Raw genomic sequence first — 21,531 nt, 5'->3', positions numbered from 1 at the left:
GTTGGCATATCAGAAATGGGACAGTAAGGAGTCTTGCCAATGTCACAGAAACACAAGTATGCAGGAGGCCACTCTGACATCTTCTGTCCCATCTACCTCCTTCTCAGTGCAGATGTGCACCTCCTGCTGCACATTGAAAGGCAGAAGCTCAGGATATGGAACCAACCTAGATGTCCATCGATGGACAACTGGATAAAGAAAATGTGGTATATATACAGCACGGAATACTACTCAGCCATAAAAAAGAATGAAATACTGCCATCTGCAGCAACATGGATAGACTTAGAGAAAATTGTTAAGTGAAATAAGCTAGGCACAGAAAGTGAAATTCTGCATGTCCTCACTCCTAAGTGGGAGCTAAGAAAGAAGGAAAGAAAGACCACAATAAAACATTAAACTTTCAGAAGGAGAGAACAGACCTATAGTTACTAGAGGTGAGGAAGGAGGAGGTGGAGGGGGTGAGGAAGTAACTGGGTAAGGGACACAAAGAATAATTACAATTTGTAATGATGAACATGCTAATGATATTGATTTGATCATGATATACCGTGCACAAATATTGATAGTCAACTCTGTACCCCATAAATAAGCATCATCAAAAACAAATTAAAAAAATAGAAAAAAAATAAAAATAAAAGAAAGGCAGAGGCTCATTAGATGAGGTTGGAGCCAACACAGCACATTTAACAGAGGAGGGAAGATGATCATTTAAATCCCTGGCAAAAGTCATTGTCTTTACAAATTCAGTTCCTTCCTAGAGCCCCATCTCTCTTCCCTCTCCCCTGAAAGCTTTCACAGACTGCTCTGTTGCCAGTCTTCTCGCCTAACTGACTGTATTTGTTATAAAGATTGACAGAAGAGGTGAAGTGTGTGTTACATAAGAAGCAATAAGGGACAGAACAGAGTACCTGGAATTGAGATGGGACCTACACTTCACAATTGTGGCGTATTCTACAAGGCCCACACAATTGCTCTATTAAATTAAATGACTGCAGTCTCCATCTGCACTTGTAAGCTCCACGTAGACTGGGATTTTTTTTTTTTTTTTATAGCCAATGCCTGCAGGTGTGCAAATAAGTGCTCACAGTCCATACCAGATGTCAGGGCCTAATTAAAAGATAGAATGAAAGTGCTCTTCCCCAGGTACTGAGCAGGCAGCACTGCGGTGCTTCTCGGGACAGAAAGCGGCAAAGGCAGAAAATTTAATTCAAGTCGCAGAAGCAAACGGCCGTAAGAAATCACACCTCCTGAGAACGACTTAGCAAGGAGTGGAAAGTCAAAAAGAAACTGTCCCATTCTCTTGTTCAACATCACTTTCAGCTGCTGCCATAATACAATTAGTATTGTTATTTTTTAGACCAATGGCAAAGACCAGGAGTTAAGGATCTCAGCTCGATTTTTCAGACCCTGGAGTCAGACTGCCCTGGTATAGTTAGTAATTTTCCCTAGGGAGTAAGTCATGCCAATTAGTTTCTGAGCAGAGTTCTAAAGGCTTAAGAGGAAAGAGCTGCTGAAGAGCAGATGTTAATCACCTAAATAACACACAAAGAGAAGTTCATAAAGAGCCCAATCACTTAAGAATTTACCAAATTTTTCCCCCTCACTCTTTTTTCCTAATGTATCCTCTCTGTTTCTTCTGTCTCTCTCTCTTTCTGTCTCTGTTTCTCTGGATGCCCATTTGCCAGCCGCCGTTCCTCTGCATTTCTCTCTTTCTCTCTCTACTCACCCCCACCCCCGACCTCCTCACCTGCCCCTCGTCACTGCCTCCCTTTTTTTTTTGTGATATGAAAAACATGGGTCTTGGAGTTAGAAATGTCTGAGTTCTGGCCCCAGCATATTTTCATTTTGTTTTAACTGAACACATTTCCCCCCCCCCCCCACTCCTTAGGCTAAATTTAAAAATCAGATGAAGGGCTAGTTAGCTCAGTTGGTTAGATAACAGTGTTATAACACCAACGTCAAGGGTTCAGTCCCTACACCAGCCAGCCATCAAAAAAAAAAAAAATAAATAAAATAAATAAGATGAATTCAATTCCAAGGTACTGCCTCAAGAAACAAAATTAAATTATTTAAAATATGGGTATCTTTCAATTGATTTCCTCAGGGACCCTAAGGAACACTCTTTTTCATTATAAAAGGGGCCTTTTGCATCCTTACTGCAGGATTTCCCAACGTGTGGTACTTTATCTCTGATGGTACACATGGTAATTTTGGTCAGTACACTTCCATTTTAATAGCTAAGCATTTATTTTAATGTAATCTTAGAAAAAACGAAATAAGCTCATCAAAACCATGATTTCATGGATAAGAAAAAAAAATGATTTAAAGAATAATAGATACACTATAAAATAGATGGTATGTAGTTATGGAAAAAATCATGTAGGTGTTACTTGAATGGCTGCAGTTTTAGAAAGAAAGTGTATTTCATAGCATTGGTGTTTACATACTCACCATATATTGGGTGAACACCATACATTAGGTCCACCTTTATGTTGTCATCTACCCTTTCTGGCACCACTTTCTAAAGTTTCTGAGGCTCTGGGTGGTTAATGGATTTGCTGATGGAGTTAGAAGTGGGACTCAAGGGCCGGCCCGTGGCTCACTCGGTAGAGTGCGGTGCTGATAACACCAAGGCCGCGGGTTCGGATCCCATATAGGGATGGCCGGTTCGCTCACTGGTTGAGCGTGGTGCTGTCAACACCAAGTCAAGGGTTAAGATCCCCTTACCGGTCATCTTTAAAAAAAAAAAAAAAAAAAAAAGAAGTGGGACTCAATCATGGATTTGGCCTTGGTTCTGAAGCCGCACACTCTCAATTACACCACAATGACCTCAAAAGTATGCACAGTGCCTGCATGTGGCAAGCTTATAAGAAATGACAGATGTTCATCAGCATTATCATTTATGTAAAAGATATCTTTAAACTCTCCTATTGGTCCTATGAGGCAAACCTCTTCCTTTTATAGGTGATAAAATAGGCATCAAAAGGTTAAGTGACTTATAGCCATTATTGAGGAATATTTGGAATTTTTCCTAAGTACTGTCTAATAACACAGTACCATTAGCATCTTTAACCCTCATTCCTTCTAAGTGCTGGCAAAGGGTCTTGGGTATCCCACATATGAGGTATGATTATAAAACAATGAGAATAATTTTTAAAAAATTATTTTACAAGTTGAACATAAAAAGTAAGTCACTGTCATTATTTTACTGTTTCATCTTGTTTTTTAATACATTATCTTGTATTTAAAAAAATATTGTATATATTTGAGATGTACAACATGTTTTGATGTACATGTGCATAGTGAGATACATACTATAGTCAAGCAAATTGACATATCCATCATCTAACATAGTTACCTTTTTTGTGTATGTGGTAAGAACACCTAAATCTACTCTCTTAGAAAATTTCCAGTGTACAATACAATATTATTAGCTACAGTGCTCAGGCTTTATATTAGCTCTCTGTCCATTCTTGCTTTGATCCAAGCCAGAGTTGATGAGAAAATGTATCTGTTGTAGGAAGAACTCTAAGATAGTCCCCAAGATTCTCGGCCCCCGTTTTATACATAGCTTCTCTCATTCATCCAGTTGAGTACTTCTCTAGGTACTGCTGGGAAGGGCTTTGGCAGATATACCTAAGGTCCCAAAGCAGTTGACCTTAAGATAGAGATATTAACCTGGATGAGCCTGACTAATCAGGTGAGCCACTCACAGGGCTCCTCCTGGCAAGAGAGATCTGAAGTATGAGAAAGATTTTCCATTTCTGGTTTTGAAGATGGATGAATGGATGGAGTGGGCCACATTGCAAGAAATGCAGCTAAGAAATGCAGCTTAGCTCTAGAAGCTAAGAATAGTCCCAGCTCTGACAACTGGCAAGGACATGGGAACCTCAGTGCTATAACTGCAAGGAACTGAACTTGGCCAACAATCTCAATAAGCTTAGAAGTGGATTTTTTTTTTTTTTTTTTCCCAGAGCCTCTGAAAAAAACACAACCTAGTTAATACCTTGATTTCAGCCTTGTAGGGCTCTGAGCAGAGAACCCAGCCATGCCTTGCTTGGACTTCTGCCCTATAGAAATTGTGACATAATAAATGGGTGCTGTTTTAAGCTGTGAAATTTCTAGTAATTTGTTACACAGCAATAAAAAACTAACACAGCATCTAAAGCTCTTAATGGTAGCCATAATGATACAAATGTAATGTTGTGATCACATATAAATGTACTCAACTGATCATTCACTGTATTTTTTAGTCTTGGATTTGAGTAAATTTCAGTGCTTATAAAAACCAAATCCACAGTCTAATAGTAATTTTCTCAATATGCAACATTCATTGAACAATTACGATGTGTTCATTTTGCTAAGTGTCTTATATGCATTAAATCATTTAATCTTCATGACCTTAAAAAGTGAGCACATTATGAAACTTTACCACTGATGAAACTAGAACATAAGGGAATAATGAGGGCAACAAACGTTCTGTTACTTATAGGAGAAGTCATTGTTAACAGTTAATGACATTTATTAGAAACAAGTTTGGCCTCCTTAGTAAAAGTAGGTTTCTTCCATTTATCTTTTTGATACGCCTTTATGCTCATCTCAGACACGTACTCCAATCTTCCATTTCCTTGTCCTTACAATGACGATGAGTAAAAAGCGATGACAAATAAGAACAGAAGGTAAACAACAGTACCATCCCCCTAAGACTGCTGAAGTGCGTTATCTCAATACTCAGTGTACTTCCCGGCACAAAGTCAGCTCTTGGGGAAGAGTAGCTCTTCTTCCTTTTTAAATTTTCATTTTTTTTAGTTATAAATTGGCAAATTACATTTATGTATTTACATATTTATTTATAAATCATAAAGTGATGTTTTGATTTATGAACACAATGTGAAATAATTAAATAAAGCTAATTAACATATCCATCACCTCAAATACTTCTCATTTGTTGTGATGAGAACATGTGAAATTTACTGTCAGTGATTTTGAAATGTACAATACATGATTATTTGCTATACTCATCACACTGTGCAATATATCTCAAAGTGAAAAAAACATTATTTCTCTTGTCTAATTGAGGCTTTGAACCCTTTGACCATCATCTCCCTGTTCCCTCCCCCCAGCCCTCACCTCTAGTAATCACCGTTCTACTTGGTTTCTTTGAGTTTGATTTTTTTTAGATTTCACATGTAAGTGAGACTATGCAGTACTTAATCTTTCTGTGCTTGGCTTATTTCTCTAAGCATAATGTTCTCCAGTTCCATCCGTGTTGTCTCAAATGACAAAATTTCTTTCTTTTATACAGGCTGAATTGTGTATATATACCACATTTTGTTTATCCATTCATCTGTTGACGGATACTTATGTTGATTTTATAACTCAGCTATTGCGATTAGTGCTGCTGTAAATACGGGAGTGCAGATAACTCCTCAACATACTGATTTCAAATCCTTTGGGTAAATTCCCAGAAGTGGGATTGCTGGATTATATGGTAATTCTATTTATAGTTTTTTGAGGAACCTCCATACAGTTTCCCATAAGGGCTGTACTAATTTACATTCCCACCAAGAGTATAAAAGAGTTTCCTTTTCTCCACAAGCTCTTCCTCATACTCTCCTCATATTATGTTTGTAATACGCACCAGCCCTTATGGATTTGTGTGCCAGGTTTGTTCTTCAGATCTGCTTATTTCCTCCTGGGCACCATGCCTGTCATCCAGGAAGCCAGCTGCAGGTGGTGTCTGTGGGATGTACCTGTGATGCTTGGGCTGTGTCCTTGTGTCCTAGAAAGCCAGCCTTCTGAGACAAATCCCCAAATATCCCTGGCCTTGCTATTCTAACTGAAATCCACAAAGTCCCTAGGGAGAAATCTCTTGATAAATTTAACCAGTTGCTAACACATGGGCCATATGGACCACACTTAAGACCATCAACCACGAAAACTGTCCTGTTCTTTCCTTAATTTTGTTGTGCTGATTTGCTGAGAAGATTCTTAGACTGGAAATCAGAGAAAACCAAGGGTGTGTTCGTTGGCATTGTTATTATTTGCTAATTAGTTCCGTAGTTCTGTAACCTTCAGGTTGTTTAGCCTTTTTAGGGATTAGGTTAGCGGCTCCCCAAGATCACTCTAAGGACTAATGCTAATCTAGCTGATTAGGAATCACTTGAGGAGCTTTGAAAAATAGAGAAGCCTGGTCCCTGTCCTTAGAGATTTTGAAAAATAGTTGTAGTCTTGGCTAATGGAAGCACCATACTTTTGCCCTAGACAGACATTGTAATTGCTTATCAAAGGAATGGGAGGTCTATGCAGCTGAGAGCACAAAAGCAGGCTGCACGGTAGAAAGTCTGGGGCCCAGGGTGTACGTAAAAATCTTTCATCCTCACATGATGCTGATGCTCAGCCAGATTTGGAAATCCAGAGGTGATTTCTGGGGTCATTTCCAGTTCTTTTCAAACAATACTACTACTGCTAATGAGACTGTTCATTTATTCAGCTAAATACTTCATGTGCTATTTGTTAGGTACATTAGCAACTCTGGACTACAGCTGAGAAATTACAGACTTGGAGCCATTAGGGCTCGAACCTCATTCTGTCTGACTCTTGACCACCGTACTGCAGTTTATCCCTCAGCAGTGTAGTGGCAAGTTTTGGGTGAGAGAGCTTCAGGGCACCAGAAACATCCCACCTCTGTTCAGTAAGCAGTCACATGATGGATAGACGTTCCCATCCTGGATACACATTCCTGTCTTGTGCTGCCTGACCTCCCAGATCCTTCCATGTGCAACGGTGGAATCTATCTAGATAAAAGCATGGTGTTTCCATTAGCAACAGCAAAAACCACTCTACAAAAAAACCAATATGGTGCTTGAAAAGCTCTTAGGCCATTTGCCATTGTAAAGACTTCTGTAAGTTTTTGTGGAGTTATCACAAATATAACATTTTTCTTCTAGGTTTATTTACATACAGACTCCTGATTTAGTGGTTTCCTCTGCAGGTAGGCAAATGCAGCAGACTTTCCTAAAGGTTCTAATTGAGGATGATGTTTTCTTCTGCTATGGTTCATTAGAAGCTTTGCCGGGGTAACACCAGGAGGTGGACTTACAAAGTAAACGACATTGGTCTTCAGTTCTGCCCCATAGGAAGAGCGACTAGAGGTCTCGGCAACTTAATGACAGCTAATGAGGACTGAGTGCTTCTCAGGTTGCGCTGGCTGAGCAAAGCACCCTCCGTGCGTGCTCACATTTCCCCTGAAGAAGCAGCTGAAGTCTAGTATGCATTAGGCTCTGGACTATAGCTGAGAAATTACAGACTTGGAGCCATTAATATTTTTTCAGCATCACACAGCTGGAGAGTGGCAGATCTAGGGCTCGAACCTCATTCTGTCTGACTCTTGACCACCGTACTGCAGTTTATCCCTCAGCAGTGTAGTGGCAAGTTTTTGGTGAGAGAGCTTCAGGGCACCAGAAACATCCCACCTCTGTTCAGTAAGCAGTCACATGATGGATAGACGTTCCCATCATGGATACACATTCCTGTCTTGTGCTGCCTGACCTCCCAGATCCTTCCATGTGCAACGGTGGAATCTATCTAGATAAAAGCATGGTGTTTCCATTAGCAACAGCAAAAACCACTCTACAAAAAAACCAATATGGTGCTTGAAAAGCTCTTAGGCCATTTGCCATTGTAAAGACTTCTGTAAGTTTTTGTGGAGTTATCACAAATATAACATTTTTCTTCTAGGTTTATTTACATACAGACTCCTGATTTAGTGGTTTCCTCTGCAGGTAGGCAAATGCAGCAGACTTTCCTAAAGGTTCTAATTGAGGATGATGTTTTCTTCTGCTATGGTTCATTAGAAGCTTTGCCGGGGTAACACCAGGAGGTGGACTTACAAAGTAAACGACATTGGTCTTCAGTTCTGCCCCATAGGAAGAGCGACTAGAGGTCTCGGCAACTTAATGACAGCTAATGAGGACTGAGTGCTTCTCAGGTTGCGCTGGCTGAGCAAAGCACCCTCCGTGCGTGCTCACATTTCCCCTGAAGAAGCAGCTGAAGTCTAGTATGCATTAGGAACAAAGATATCCAGGGTTCTCATTCTTTTTTTCATCAAATTACTGTGTGACTTTAGGCAGATCTCTTAACCTGTCTGGGTATTCAGAATTTGCACACATGTAAGATGAGTTAAAAATACCCTGTGTCCCCTCCCTTGGTGCCATTAGGCTTGAAGGAGACACCCTATCTGCAAACCATTGGCAAAGGCTGGCGTCTTTTGCTAAGACATGGCTCTATTAACCTCTTCAGCACAGTGCTCGATCATTCTTCGTGTTTTCCGGGGGTGATTGTTTACCCTGAGAGGCAGGTGGGGAGTTGATCCATGAAGGACTTATTGCTTTAGATTTCTTAATTCCAGGTTGGGAACAAGAATACAAATTTGGTCTTCATTTTTTGTCGGGTGTTCTGTTTGGCAAGTAACTCAGGCTCCAGCTGTGTCTGGCTTTGTCTGTTTGTGAAGGGCAAGGCTTCTTTGTTTTCTGCAGGGAGCCTCTTTTCTCTGCCTTGTTTATACTCCTAGTCAACAATCTCACAATGTCTTAGGGTTGCACAGACCTTCCCTCACTGGCTGGTGACTCTGAGCCATGAGGAAAGCCAGCAAATGGAGAAAAATCCTACTACTGGTGGCGTTTTACTTACTGCCAGCATGACAGGCTCCCTGGACCCACCAGGTGCCTGCAGAGATTCAGATGAATCTTTGAGTCAGGGAGGCAGAACTAAAGTTTGTCAACTCCTTTGAACACAGTCGTCTCCATGATCTGCAGCAGCTCAGCACAAGTCCATGGCTGTGTTTATCAACCAGACTCCTGGGCTTTAGCAGCCCAGGTCTCTCTGTCTGCACCCATCCAAATCAAACTCCATTTCTATGGGTGAAAGGGGGCCAGTAATCTGACACCGGTCAAGCTACCCAAGCTGGTCCCTTGATGCAATGGTCCTTGAAAATACAACTAACCAGAGCTTAGGGGAGCAGATTTATTCAGTGTAAGTCCTACTGCCTGATTTTAATTCTATAGTGTCTGATTTCTCTATTTTCATGGCTAAAAGTCTCTTTTAGTATTTTTTAACCTCTGAGGGTAACACGGATTTATTCAGTGTAAGTCCTACTGCCTGATTTTAATTCTATAGTGCCTGATTTCTCTATTTTCATGGCTAAAAGTCTCTTTTAGTATTTTTTAACCTCTGAGGGTAACCATAGGCCCTCAGGGCACGAATAATGGGACCTACTTTATGTGTGATTAGATGTGGGCTGCTGCAGTGATGTAACTTTTTGTTCTAGTCCCAATCCCAGTGACAAGTCACCTTGACTCCTTTAAACAATTTAGTGAACTGCGCTGGTAGGCTGCCTGGGTTTGAATCCTAGCTCCACCATTTTCTAGCTATACGAGTTCAACAAGGCATTCTGCCTCCTGCAGGCCTCAGATTTTTAATCTATAAAATGGGGGTAATAATTGCAGCTGCCTCACAGGGCTGCTGGGGAGACTAAATGAGCACTCAACAGCTCCCAACAAATATTAGCCATTGTGGTTACTGTCCGGAGTATCCAGAGGCATTTCAACTAGGTACCAGGGGTAGCTTTACAAAGGAAATGGATGGCATGTATGTCAAGGAGTCCCATGGCATCTCATTAGGCTGTAAACTCCATAAGGGCCAGGATTGTGTTTTGCTCACTTTTTCTCTATCCCCATTTCTTGGAACACAGGAGGCACCCAATAAATATTCGAAGAATGAATGAAGCAGATGGACCCAAGTTCAAATCCCAGTTCTGCTACTTTTGGTCTTGGGCAAGTTATATCCCTTTTTTGATTGAGTTTGCCAATTTAGGAAATGGGGAGAAACAATCTATCAAACTAGTCAACTGGTACTGTGTGCTTATTATGTGCCAGGCACTGGCTAATAGTTCCATGGGCTACATTGTTTAATTTTTCACAACAGCCCTACGAGGGACAAGGGACATGCAATTACTGCTCTGTTTTATAGATGGTGTAACTGATGTTTGGAGAGGTAATAAATGTTCCAGGGTGACACAGCTACTGAGTGATGGAGACGGGGTTAAAATCAGTTAGAATGGTCTCATGTTCTCAATCGTAGTGCTGAATGCCTCATACAGACTCTGGGATAAAATAGGAACTCAAATGTAGCCTTTGCTACTGCTGTTGTTATTAAGATTTTTTTCCCCATGACTATTAGCACAAGGAAAAGAATGAGTCTGCCTAGTCATTAGTATGTTTATAATAATATGTCCACATGTGAAACATCTTGCCCTGTCAGAATTCAGAAGCTAGGATTTCAGTGTGTGTGTTTGTCACTCTGGCCAGAATACTGATTTGAAAATCGCAGCAAACACGTGTCTTCAGAAAGCATTTCAGTTGGGCAACTGTTAATAATTCCCAGATGCAGCTGGTCAGGAAGGCAAGAGAAAGAGCAGATTTCTACATCTGGTGAGCTCTGACTGATCTGACAAGATTGTGATCAAGCAAAATAAAGGCAGACGCCTGAGCCAGGCCCCACCCCTGCTGTGTGATAGCAAGTCACAGAGCTGGAGAAAGCTTGAGATGGATGGGTCTTAGAGGTCATCTAGTCCTGAGAAGCAAGAAGACCAGCAAGGCAAGGAGATTCAGAAGGGATGGCAATGAAGGGTCACTGACGAAGGGTCTGCTTGAACACCCCTAGAGTGTGTACCTGTGGTTTGTACCTGGCCAGCATTCACTCCTCCATTTTCTGGTGACGGTGTTTTGATTTGGGGAATGACCCACACGAGCTAAACACACTCACCTAAAGCTGATGATCTCCCCACCACAGCATGCTGCCACTGCTCAAGGTCACCCATAACATTCTAGATAAATCCTGTTAGCTAGTCCATGGCAGAGTTCTCACACTTGTTTCCCACAACTGCATTGGGAAATTCAAAGATGGAAGATGGAGCCTTAATTCTCAGGAAAGTCATGTAACACTTTTCTTAGTAGTGCTATAGGGCATATTAAGTTAAGGTGCCAAGTATTGGAACAAGGGGAGCATTGTCATAGAAGTACAGAAGGTGGTCATATGTCCCTGTTTTTCAATGCTGCTCCCTTCAACCATGCCCTGGCAATCATTACATGGTTCTTATGTGATCAGAAAAAAGCTATTAGACACCAACAGTGAAAGCCAAATGCTTTTCAAAACAATTCTCTAAAAATATGTATAAGAACAAAAGATTGGAATCAATGGAAATCTCCATCTATAGGGGACTGGTTTTATAAATTTGGTGCATTTGTACTATAGAATGTTATGCGGCCTTTAAGAAGAATAAGTTAAGCATTTTGTGTACTCACATAACTCCATCTCCAAGAAATAATATATGAAAAAAACAAAGGTGCAGATGGTGGGTATGCCATTTGGGTTACAAGAAAGTAAGAGACATCCACATATACATTTGTGTGTTACAGACTCACTGGAAGGATACACACATATGAAGTGGTTGCTTTAGAGGAGGAGACCGGAGAGGTTGAAGACTGGCTCTTTGGAAAGCTTAAATTTTCATTAAATAAACATAATGCATTAAATATGTTTCTACCGTGTGCATGAATTACCTATTTAAAATATATACATACATAATTTTAAGATAGTAATAGCTCTTTACAAAGTATGGAATTTCACTTGGAAACAGCATCTGAGCTTGTCTCCATCCCTCAAACCAGATCAAGAGGCAGCATTTAAGGAAATCTGGTTTTTTCCACAATAAAGCCCCACAGCTCTGAGACTGGGGGAAATGCTTCTCCAATCCTACAATATCCTTTCCTAAGAGACGCGATAACACAAAGTGAGAGAAGTTGTCGTCCAAACTTCTACTCATTCAGTATTTCTGCTGACACTCATCATGGGGCAAAAAGGAGGCTGACAGCCAGCTTCCCCCTTCTGTTTTAAGTGGTTGGGCAGCAGGAGCTTCCAACTGTATCTCTAATCAGCCCCCTTGATCGTCCACTAGGGAGTCATAGAGCATAGGATGCCATAGCTGGAGTGTGTCAGCTCAGTAATCTCCAAAGTGGGAGTGACCCCAGGGGAGGGCAAGACAATGAATATGAATAAAAGAACTTTTATTAGTAATCACTTGCCTCCAAAAGTAAGTTTTACTTATGTTTAATTATAGATTGCAATGTACCTTATAAATATACATGTATTTGGTAAGGGTGTATTCTGGAAAGATTTTGCTAATAGGTGTACATGGTCAAAATAATTCGAAGACCACTTTATAGAGTAATTCTAGAAGGTAAAGGTCTGATAGCAATAACATCAGCTTTAAAGTCAGATGGACCCATGTTTAAACCCCAGCTCTGACCCTTACTAGCTGTGCCACCTTGAATAAGTGACTTTGCCTCTAATGCCTGCTTCCTCACTTGTAAAAATGGGATAATAATAGTATGTATCTTAGGAGGTCATGGTGAAGATTAAATGGGATAAAGCAGGTGGCTTGTAAGATGGCTCCAATAATTCTCACCTGCTAGTATTCACAACCTTGTGTTATCCCCTCCCGTTGAGAGGACGTAGTGACTTACATCTAATGAATACAATAGGCAAAAGTGATAGATGTCACTTCTATAATTAGGTTACAAAAGACTGTGACTTCTCTCTTGCTAAGATTCTCTCTTACTCTTCTTCTTTACCTGTGCCGTGGATTGAATATCCCCCCAAACTCACTGAAGCTTAATCCCTACTGTAACTGTTGAGAGTGGGAAATTCTGTTATGATTATTGAAAGGTGGATCCTTAAAGAGGTGATTAGACTATAAGGACTGTGTCCTCTTGAATTGATTAATCCATGTAACTGTTGAGAGTGGGAAATTCTGTTATGATTATTGAAAGGTGGATCCTTAAAGAGGTGATTAGACTATAAGGACTGTGTCCTCTTGAATTGATTAATCCATTGATGGGTGGTCATGGGCATGTTTCTGAGGGTTTTAAAAGGAAAGCCAGTGACACTCTGCTTTGCTGTGAAGAGTCACTACCCACCAAGGCTCTCACCTGATGTGTTCTCTGGACTTTGGCCTTCTCAACTTCTGAAACTGTAAGCAATAAATATTGCTTCTATATAAATTACTCAGTTTTAGGTATTTTATTATAAGCAATAGAAACAGACTAATACAACCTGTCTTAATGGAGAGGACAACCTGGGAAGGAACTGAAGGCAGTCTGTGGACAATAGCCAGTGAGGAACTGAGACCCTCCATGCAACAGCCCTCAAGGAGTTGAATGTGATCAATAACCACATGCATTTGGAAGTGAATCCTTCCCCATTTGAGTCTTCAGGTGAGATTGCAGCCTTGGCTTGATCGTATCCTTGTGAGAAACCCTGAGACAAAGAACTCAGGTAAGCTGGTCAAAGAGTTCTAACCCATAGAAACTATGAGATAATAAATATTATTCTTTTAAGCCACTACATTTTGGATTAATTTGCTATTCAGCGATAGATAAAAAATATAGCACACAAGTAGCCTGACAATGCATGGCATGTAAACCATTAGTAAATGTTAATATGAAACATTATATGGTATATATCATATTATATATGATTGTTTATGTATTCCATATCCAGGGAGACATCACTGATTGATCACAAAATATTTTTTCTTGGTAAACCTGGATGCAGCATCAGAATTTTTAAGACATATAGCTCCAGGAAGCTATCAGCTGTCCAGATGCAACTCATTTGCCAACCTTGATCTAGTCAATACTTCTCATCTCTTTATCTTTCTCATATGTGGTATTCCTTTAGTGGGAAATCAATTCTTTCTCTCCTGGTGAGAGACATGACTACAAAATATGAACAGATTTGTGAATGTATATAAAATATAAATGGCTGACATCATATGTTTTCTCAAGAACAGATTTTGCTTTAAAGAAGGGTGAGAGGGAGTTTAAGAGTATTGGAAACCTTAGGAAAACAGAGGAGATAAGTCCAGAAGGAGAGGCTGAGTGCACCAAAGATTGCTTTATCCTATTCCTCATTTTTACTATGATTCGGTCTTTCTGTAGGGCTGCTGTTTTGAACAAATTAAGTAATGAAGGGGAAATCGATACAAAAATGTGAAATGCTCTAAGGAGTAAGCAGTTGTTTGTAAATGTAGAAAATTTCCATCAAGTCATTGTGAAAGGTTTTTTTGTTTGTTTTTTACCTAACACAGTAATAGTGTGAGCTATTGAAATAACACACTTTTAATTTCTTATTCTTATATCACAACGATTTTTTTATTTTTTTCATTTTGTTAGTCTAAGTGGGGAGATATTTTGGAAACAGGTAGATATCAGGATAAATGATCCCACAGAATTGTCTTTCACACCTGTAACTTGTGTATCAAATACCTGAGTATCTTGAGAAAATGTATATTCTGAATCAGAAGGTTGGTCTGGGGTGGGGCCTGGCATTCTGCATTTTTAAGGAGCTACCACATGATACAGATGCTCTTGACTTGCAGAGCTCACTTTGAATAGATAAATAGCAATCTCTCTTCCTTCTTGGGGAAGTTTGAAAGATTTTTACGTCAATCTGCCCCAAGTCCAGGAGTCCATGGGATTGTCAGTTTTCGACGGGTGCGGGGTTTCTCTGTTTAGGTAGCATTTTTGCTGAGCACAGGACTGTAAACAGACATTAAGTGAATTAGAGAGCCTGAAATCCACTCTCACTGCTCCGGGAAGGGTGACAAGAATTCAAGAAACTTAGATAAAACCCTGAATTATATGACAGGAAACATGTAGCATTTTTGCTGAGCACAGGACTGTAAACAGACATTAAGTGAATTAGAGAGCCTGAAATCCACTCTCACTGCTCTGGGAAGGGTGACAAGAATTCAAGAAACTTAGATAAAACCCTGAATTATATGACAGGAAACATCTTTGGAAGCAGAAAAGGCAAATAAATACCATTTATGAAAAGAGAGAAAATAGCTCATCTTTCTGGTGTGTTTTGGCGCAAATCAAACTGGCATAACATTACGGAACCTATCCAGGGATGGATTAAAATGGAAAGATTTTAATATAAAGTCACATCTTTAAGTCCATCTTTACTTTGATTTTCATAATCTCGCAGAACCTCATCTTGTTTAGAAAGGGAAGTAAAAGATAAAAACAAACCAAATGCTTGTCATAAAAATAGGTTGACCTTGAGGCCAAGGGATGTGTGAATTATGTTAAATAAACCCTTGAATGACAGGGATGGCCCATTTACTGCAACAAGCTCCTTATACAGTACTTCCTGCGGCAAAATCATCTTTTGCCCTGAGAAAGCGGAGGAACACCTGAAATTGCATGGCTGTACATTTCCAGTGTTGTGGGATGACAAGTATAAGAGTCAAAAGAGATATTGGGGGTTGGGTGAGAAGTTTGGGAAGACAATAGATTCCCCAGAAACTTCACTCTTCAGGAACTTCCTTCAAAGTTCCTTTCCTTCATAAAAGATTTTCGGTACGATTTATTCATTCCTTCACCCAAAAAACACATAGACACAGTAATGCAAAATTCCAGGCACTCACTATATGTTGGTGAACCACAACGACAACAATGACAAAACACACAGGCTCCTGCCTGCAGTGATTTTCTAGTCTAGACAAAGGATAGATATAACTCAAGAAAACACTAAAACAAGTGTACTGATCACCATCATAACAGCAATCCCCCTACTGTTCTTATTGGAGTACTTTGTCCCATTTTCTCCCTCCTGTCATTTAACCTCTCCTTTTTGTAGGGTCCCACGGCCTCACACACATATCAAGAGCCTCCATTATCCAGTAGCCCAAGGGTAGTTTAATGATTCTAGTCCTTCCTGGATCTCTCCTTAACACAGTTGGGTGACCTCTCACTGACCCGGAGACTGCCCTTCTCAGAACTAGACTAAAGAGATGACTATATGTGTGGAGAAAGATCTCTGTGCACAAGAATGTTTTTGTATAATTTACAATAGTAAAACTATAACTAGAAATGACAGATATCCTTTAATAGAGGATTGAGTAAATAAATTACCATTATTTCTGAGATGCAAACTAATCAACAACAGAAAAAAAATGATTCATAGACACGCACACATGGCAATGAAAACATGTCTATGATGTATTGTTGATGTTAGAAAGCAGGTTATAAAATAACGTGTATAAAAGGGACTCACTTATGTAACAATGGATGTAGTTATGTGTGTGTTTATATGTAACATATATCTCCATTATATGTAGGTACACGCACATATATGTATATATGTAATTTGAAGTACAACTCCTGGAGGACTTCTCTCTATGTATATACACATCTGTGTTCTGTGTCTTAGTTGTCATTGGGGCTAACTGATGAACTTAAATTGAGGTATAAAATCATAGCTTAATATTGTTGGAAATAAATTGTAATGTAGGGGGATATAGAATATAAGTAGTAGAATTGTAGAAAAATATAATCTTAATGTACGCAGTCTTGTAGCAGTGCATAAGCAAAGCAGTTTTTTCAGGGGCCAGAACAAGGGTCAGGCCCAAGCACACTGAACAATGCATAAGCAACGTGGCTTATCAGGGCCCGTGACAAAGGTCAGGCCCGAGCACACTAAACATTAATAGCCCCCACCGGTTTCAGGAAATTATAAGCAACGCAGCTTATCAGGGCCCGTGACAAAGGTCAGGCCCAAGCACACTAAACATTAATAGCCCCCACCGGTTTCAGGAAATAGCTGGTTCAAAGGCCACCAAGCCAGACCCCGGGGAAGGTAAACAATTGAGAAATGCGATAAGGGGTGCCAGCCTGTTAAAGCCCACCTGTAAATCCAAAAGGCACCAACTGATGCCCACCTGTAAATCTAAAAGCGCCACAGATAACCAACAGATGATCCTATCACAATATCTTTTCAAAAAAACTGTATAAAAGCTGCTTGCACTGTGAATTCGGGGCCGCTCCTGTCCTGAAAACGGGGCGACCTCCAGCATGCTGGAAATAAANAAATAACGTGTATAAAAGGGACTCACTTATGTAACAATGGATGTAGTTATGTGTGTGTTTATATGTAACATATATCTCCATTATATGTAGGTACACGCACATATATGTATATATGTAATTTGAAGTACAACTCCTGGAGGACTTCTCTCTATGTATATACACATCTGTGTTCTGTGTCTTAGTTGTCATTGGGGCTAACTGATGAACTTAAATTGAGGTATAAAATCATAGCTTAATATTGTTGGAAATAAATTGTAATGTAGGGGGATATAGAATATAAGTAGTAGAATTGTAGAAAAATATAACCTTAATGTACGCAGTCTTGTAGCAGTGCATAAGCAAAGCAGTTTTTTCAGGGGCCAGAACAAGGGTCAGGCCCAAGCACACTGAACAATGCATAAGCAACGTGGCTTATCAGGGCCCGTGACAAAGGTCAGGCCCGAGCACACTAAACATTAATAGCCCCCACCGGTTTCAGGAAATAGCTGGTTCAAAGCCAGGCCCTGGGGAAGGTAAACAATTGAGAAATGCGCTAAAGGGGTGCCAGCCTGCTAAAACCCACCTGTAAACCCAAAAGGCGCCAGCTGAAGCCCACCTGTAAATCTAAAAGCGCCACAGATAACCAACAGTTGATCCTATCACAATATCTGTTCAAAAAAAACTGTATAAAAGCTGCTTGCATTGTGAATTCGGGGCTGCTCCTGTCCTGAAAACGGGGCGACCTCCAGCATGCCGGAAATAAAACCTCTTGCCTGTGCATCGATCTCTGTGCCTCCTGGTCTTTGCGAGATGAGCCTTCCCATCAAGTAAGAATTGTGCTTTTAGGCTGGTCTTACAATATTCCACCTTGGCCAGGTAGCATATTTGTACTGTAGTTGGGAACTTCAAGGCCCAAGTAAGGGATTGGTGTGAATATTTGAGGCAAATCAATAAAAGAAAGATTTTGGAGCAGGAAAGTCTTTCTGTATCTCTTGAATATCTTCCTATAAATGTCCAAATATGAGGCCACACACAGCTAACAGGTGATTCTTAAAATTGCCAAGATGGAGACATTTTGAAGAAATGTTGTCTTCCTTTGGCTGCACAAAGCAATTGCCTGTACTTGAGAGGTGATACTCAATGCACGGAATAATGAATTTGAGAGTCATTTTAATAGAATTAACTCCTACAGGTAATTTTCAGTAATCAACTCAAACTCTTTACCAAAAAACTGTTTTTTAGCTTTTTCTTTTCCTGATTTCTTTTCAGACAGGTGGAAGGTTTTATTAAGCACTCAGTATCTGTGGAGTTCTACATGCCTTTGTGAAGATCCCAGACAAATTAGAAAGTCAAATTAGCAATGCATATTTAGTACTGCTTTGTAGTTATTTATTTATTTATTTTTTAAGTTGGCAGCAATGTTTACTCTTTGAGGGGGAGTTTATAATTATGCAAATTGGAGAAATGGTCTACATATGGTATAATGATGATGCTTTGGGTTTTATATCCAGAGTCAAAAGTATTTCTAAGTATTCTTTAATTTTACCCATGACTTGAGGTGAGGTTAGCCGAGGATGGGCGTCTATTTTTTCTGCAGCGATGGAGTATATGAGCCCAGAGTCAAAAGTATTTCTAAGTATTCTTTAATTTTACCCATGACTTGAGGTGAGGTTAGCTGAGGATGGGAGTCTATTTTTTCTGCAGCAATGGAGTATATGAGATGCAGCGATGGAGTATATGAGCTCTTGGAACTTGGGTACCTGTAAAAGCTTTCATTTTAGAGAAAGCACTACTGGTATTCGCACGGTATCATCCTATAACAGATACTATTGATTGCCTTTACAATAATTATTCATCCTTCCCCTCTCCTTTTTAACAAGACTTGACTTTTGTTCAGATATCCACTTTCCTCTATGCAACCATGGGCTTCAGGGAATGTGGGTCCTATCCCTAGCCCCAGGAAGGGACCAATGATTGGCCTAAGCCAATCATGGCAGTCCTGTATGCTTTGCCAGGGATTGATTTAGGCAAGGGTATGTGACACAGTTCTGGCTAACAAATATGAGTGGAAGTTTGCTGGGGGTTTTCTGAAAGGCGAATAAAAAGAGATACAAGAAAGAGACAACCTGCTGAAGATGTCAGAGCCCAGGTCTTGGTGATATTATTGATTTACTTCATTAACCATCATCTATGGACCTGCCATACCTTAGGACTTCTTGTTATGTGAGCTAGTAACTTTTTTCTTATTATGTAAGCGAACTTGAATCTGCATTTTCTGTTACTTGCAGCAAAGAACACATCTTAAGTGATGTGTACTTTGACAGTTCCTGTATCACTCTGCTGAATATATATTTAATAGAGAAAATTTAGGCTGCATACTTATCAATGAGGTCAGTTGATATTTACTTAAGTGGGTTGGAGGAAGAAATGATAGTTTAATAAAGCTCATCTTTGCACTGGAGGTGAGCCTGTATCCTACAACCAATGAATAATAGAAAAAACTACTCACTATTCACACTGTTGTTTTCATTGAAACAAGTGTCACTGGTCAGTCCTAATCCTCCTGGCAAAGCAAACCTGAAAAACACAGTAGAGAAAATAAATACAAAATATACAATCCTGTTTTGGCATCAGGCAGTCATTAAGCATTTTGCTCTTTTCTCTCCAGCTGGATATGGCTCTAGCTTTAAACAAACTTTATAAAGCAGGCTGGACATTTTCCCAGGAAGTTGTTTGAATAGGAATGGTTTATTCCGACCGGGGAATCAGGTCTACTACTTTATCTGCCACCATCCAGAATGCAAATCATGTTCCCATAGAATCTGAGCTAACTGCCTAATTGCTCCATGAAATGCATACTGTTCCAGCCATTCAATGTGTTTCATCTTCTTTGCCACATTGACTAGTTCAGGAATGGGCATGGGACTTGATTCAAGTCATTAAAACTCAGTCCTGACACTTGTGTTGAAAATGTAGGGGAAAAGATCTCTTGTATTTATTTATTTATTTATTTTTAAAATTTATCTTTTTTTCCTTATATGTTTTTTATTTCATTTTTTATTATTTTAAAAAATTTATTTATTTATTAATATTATTATTATTTTTACATTCTGAGATGTTGTTGTGGAGCAGTTGGGGGGAGGGAGAGAAGGGAAAGGGGAAGGAGGATAAGGTGGGAGAAGGAGGAAGCGGGGATGTGATTGAGGCCCGTGGCACCCCCCTCATTCCAGCAGGGGAACCCAGGGGGCTTCCTGTGGCTCATTGCTGAGCTGGATGCAGACACCAGGGGGGTATGGCTGAGGCTCTCAGCCCCCTACCTCAAGAGCCTGGGGCATTAAAAGAAGATCTCTTTCTACTGCACTTGGAATGGTGAGGGTGTATATCTGGAACTGCTGGCAGCCAGTATGGGAAATCAAGTTTGCCGTTGTGAGTGAGAGGTGCCAGTCCTGATATTATTTGGGCCCCTGGATTCAGTTATAACTTATTTATTTATTTTTGGTGGCTGGTGGATATGGAGATCTGAACCCGTGACCTTGGCCTTATAAGGCTGAGCTCTAACCAGCTGACCTAACTGGCCAACCCTCAGTTATGATTTAAATGCTTGAAATTTTCAGTTGCATGAACCACTACATACCATCACCTATTTTTGCTTAAGCTGGTTTTTTTTGTTTATTTGTTTAAGCCAGTTGGGTTTTTTTTTTTTGTCACTTCTCATCAAATTTCTCAATGGAAGCTCGGAGAGAGGTTAGGGTGGAGAGGCTCAGGACCCATATACAAGGGCTCCTTCCATTTCGTTTTCTGTCTACTCACTCAGTGATTCATTACAGCAGAATGGAAAGCATTGACACACCCAGTGCTGTCTTTACTGACTTTAAACATTTCTGATTTGGAGAAAATGACGTAGTCTTCCACAAGGTTACCAAGGCAATCGATACCATTTTATTAAGGTGAAGATTGTACACACACACACACACACACGCACACGCACACACACACACACACACACACACACACACACACACCCCAAAAGGCCACAATAGCTGCTTTAGATATGGGCAGAAGATTTTCTCCACAAGGGATCTGTCCAGGCTGCAGGCCTCTCTCCCTAGTTGCCCTAAGTCCTTGGACAGCCTCAGCCCTCCCTCATTCTGGTCCTCCTGGTCTGGTCATCTCTGTGCCCATGCTCTTTCTTGGCCTGTGACTGGACTGGTCAAAGACAAACTCCCCACCCAGCTGTCCTCCTGCCCAGTTCCCGGTCCACCCTCAGTGAGTCACTAAGCAGAGGTCACGAAGAAGAAGTCCACAGCTCGTATCCTCCTCCTTGACATGTTTTGTTTGATTTAGATGTTCTTTTTAAAATTGAGCTACATTTAAACATTTAAAAATTTTACAGAAAAGTTAGATTTCAAATTTCACATGAAAAAACTCAAAAGGGCTGTCAACATACTCTCTGCATTTCCACATGACTGCACGGGCTGGATCTGGCAGGTCTACATTCTTTAGGCATGGCACATTTGCTTTACTCACCATCGTCCCCACCTGGACTCCTTTGCTCATT

Source organism: Galeopterus variegatus, unplaced genomic scaffold, assembly GCF_000696425.1.
Source record: "Galeopterus variegatus unplaced genomic scaffold, G_variegatus-3.0.2 Scaffold115, whole genome shotgun sequence".
Lineage (NCBI taxonomy): Eukaryota > Metazoa > Chordata > Mammalia > Dermoptera > Cynocephalidae > Galeopterus > Galeopterus variegatus.
The sequence above is the reverse complement of the archived record's forward strand: the minus strand, read 5'-3'. Positions refer to the sequence as shown.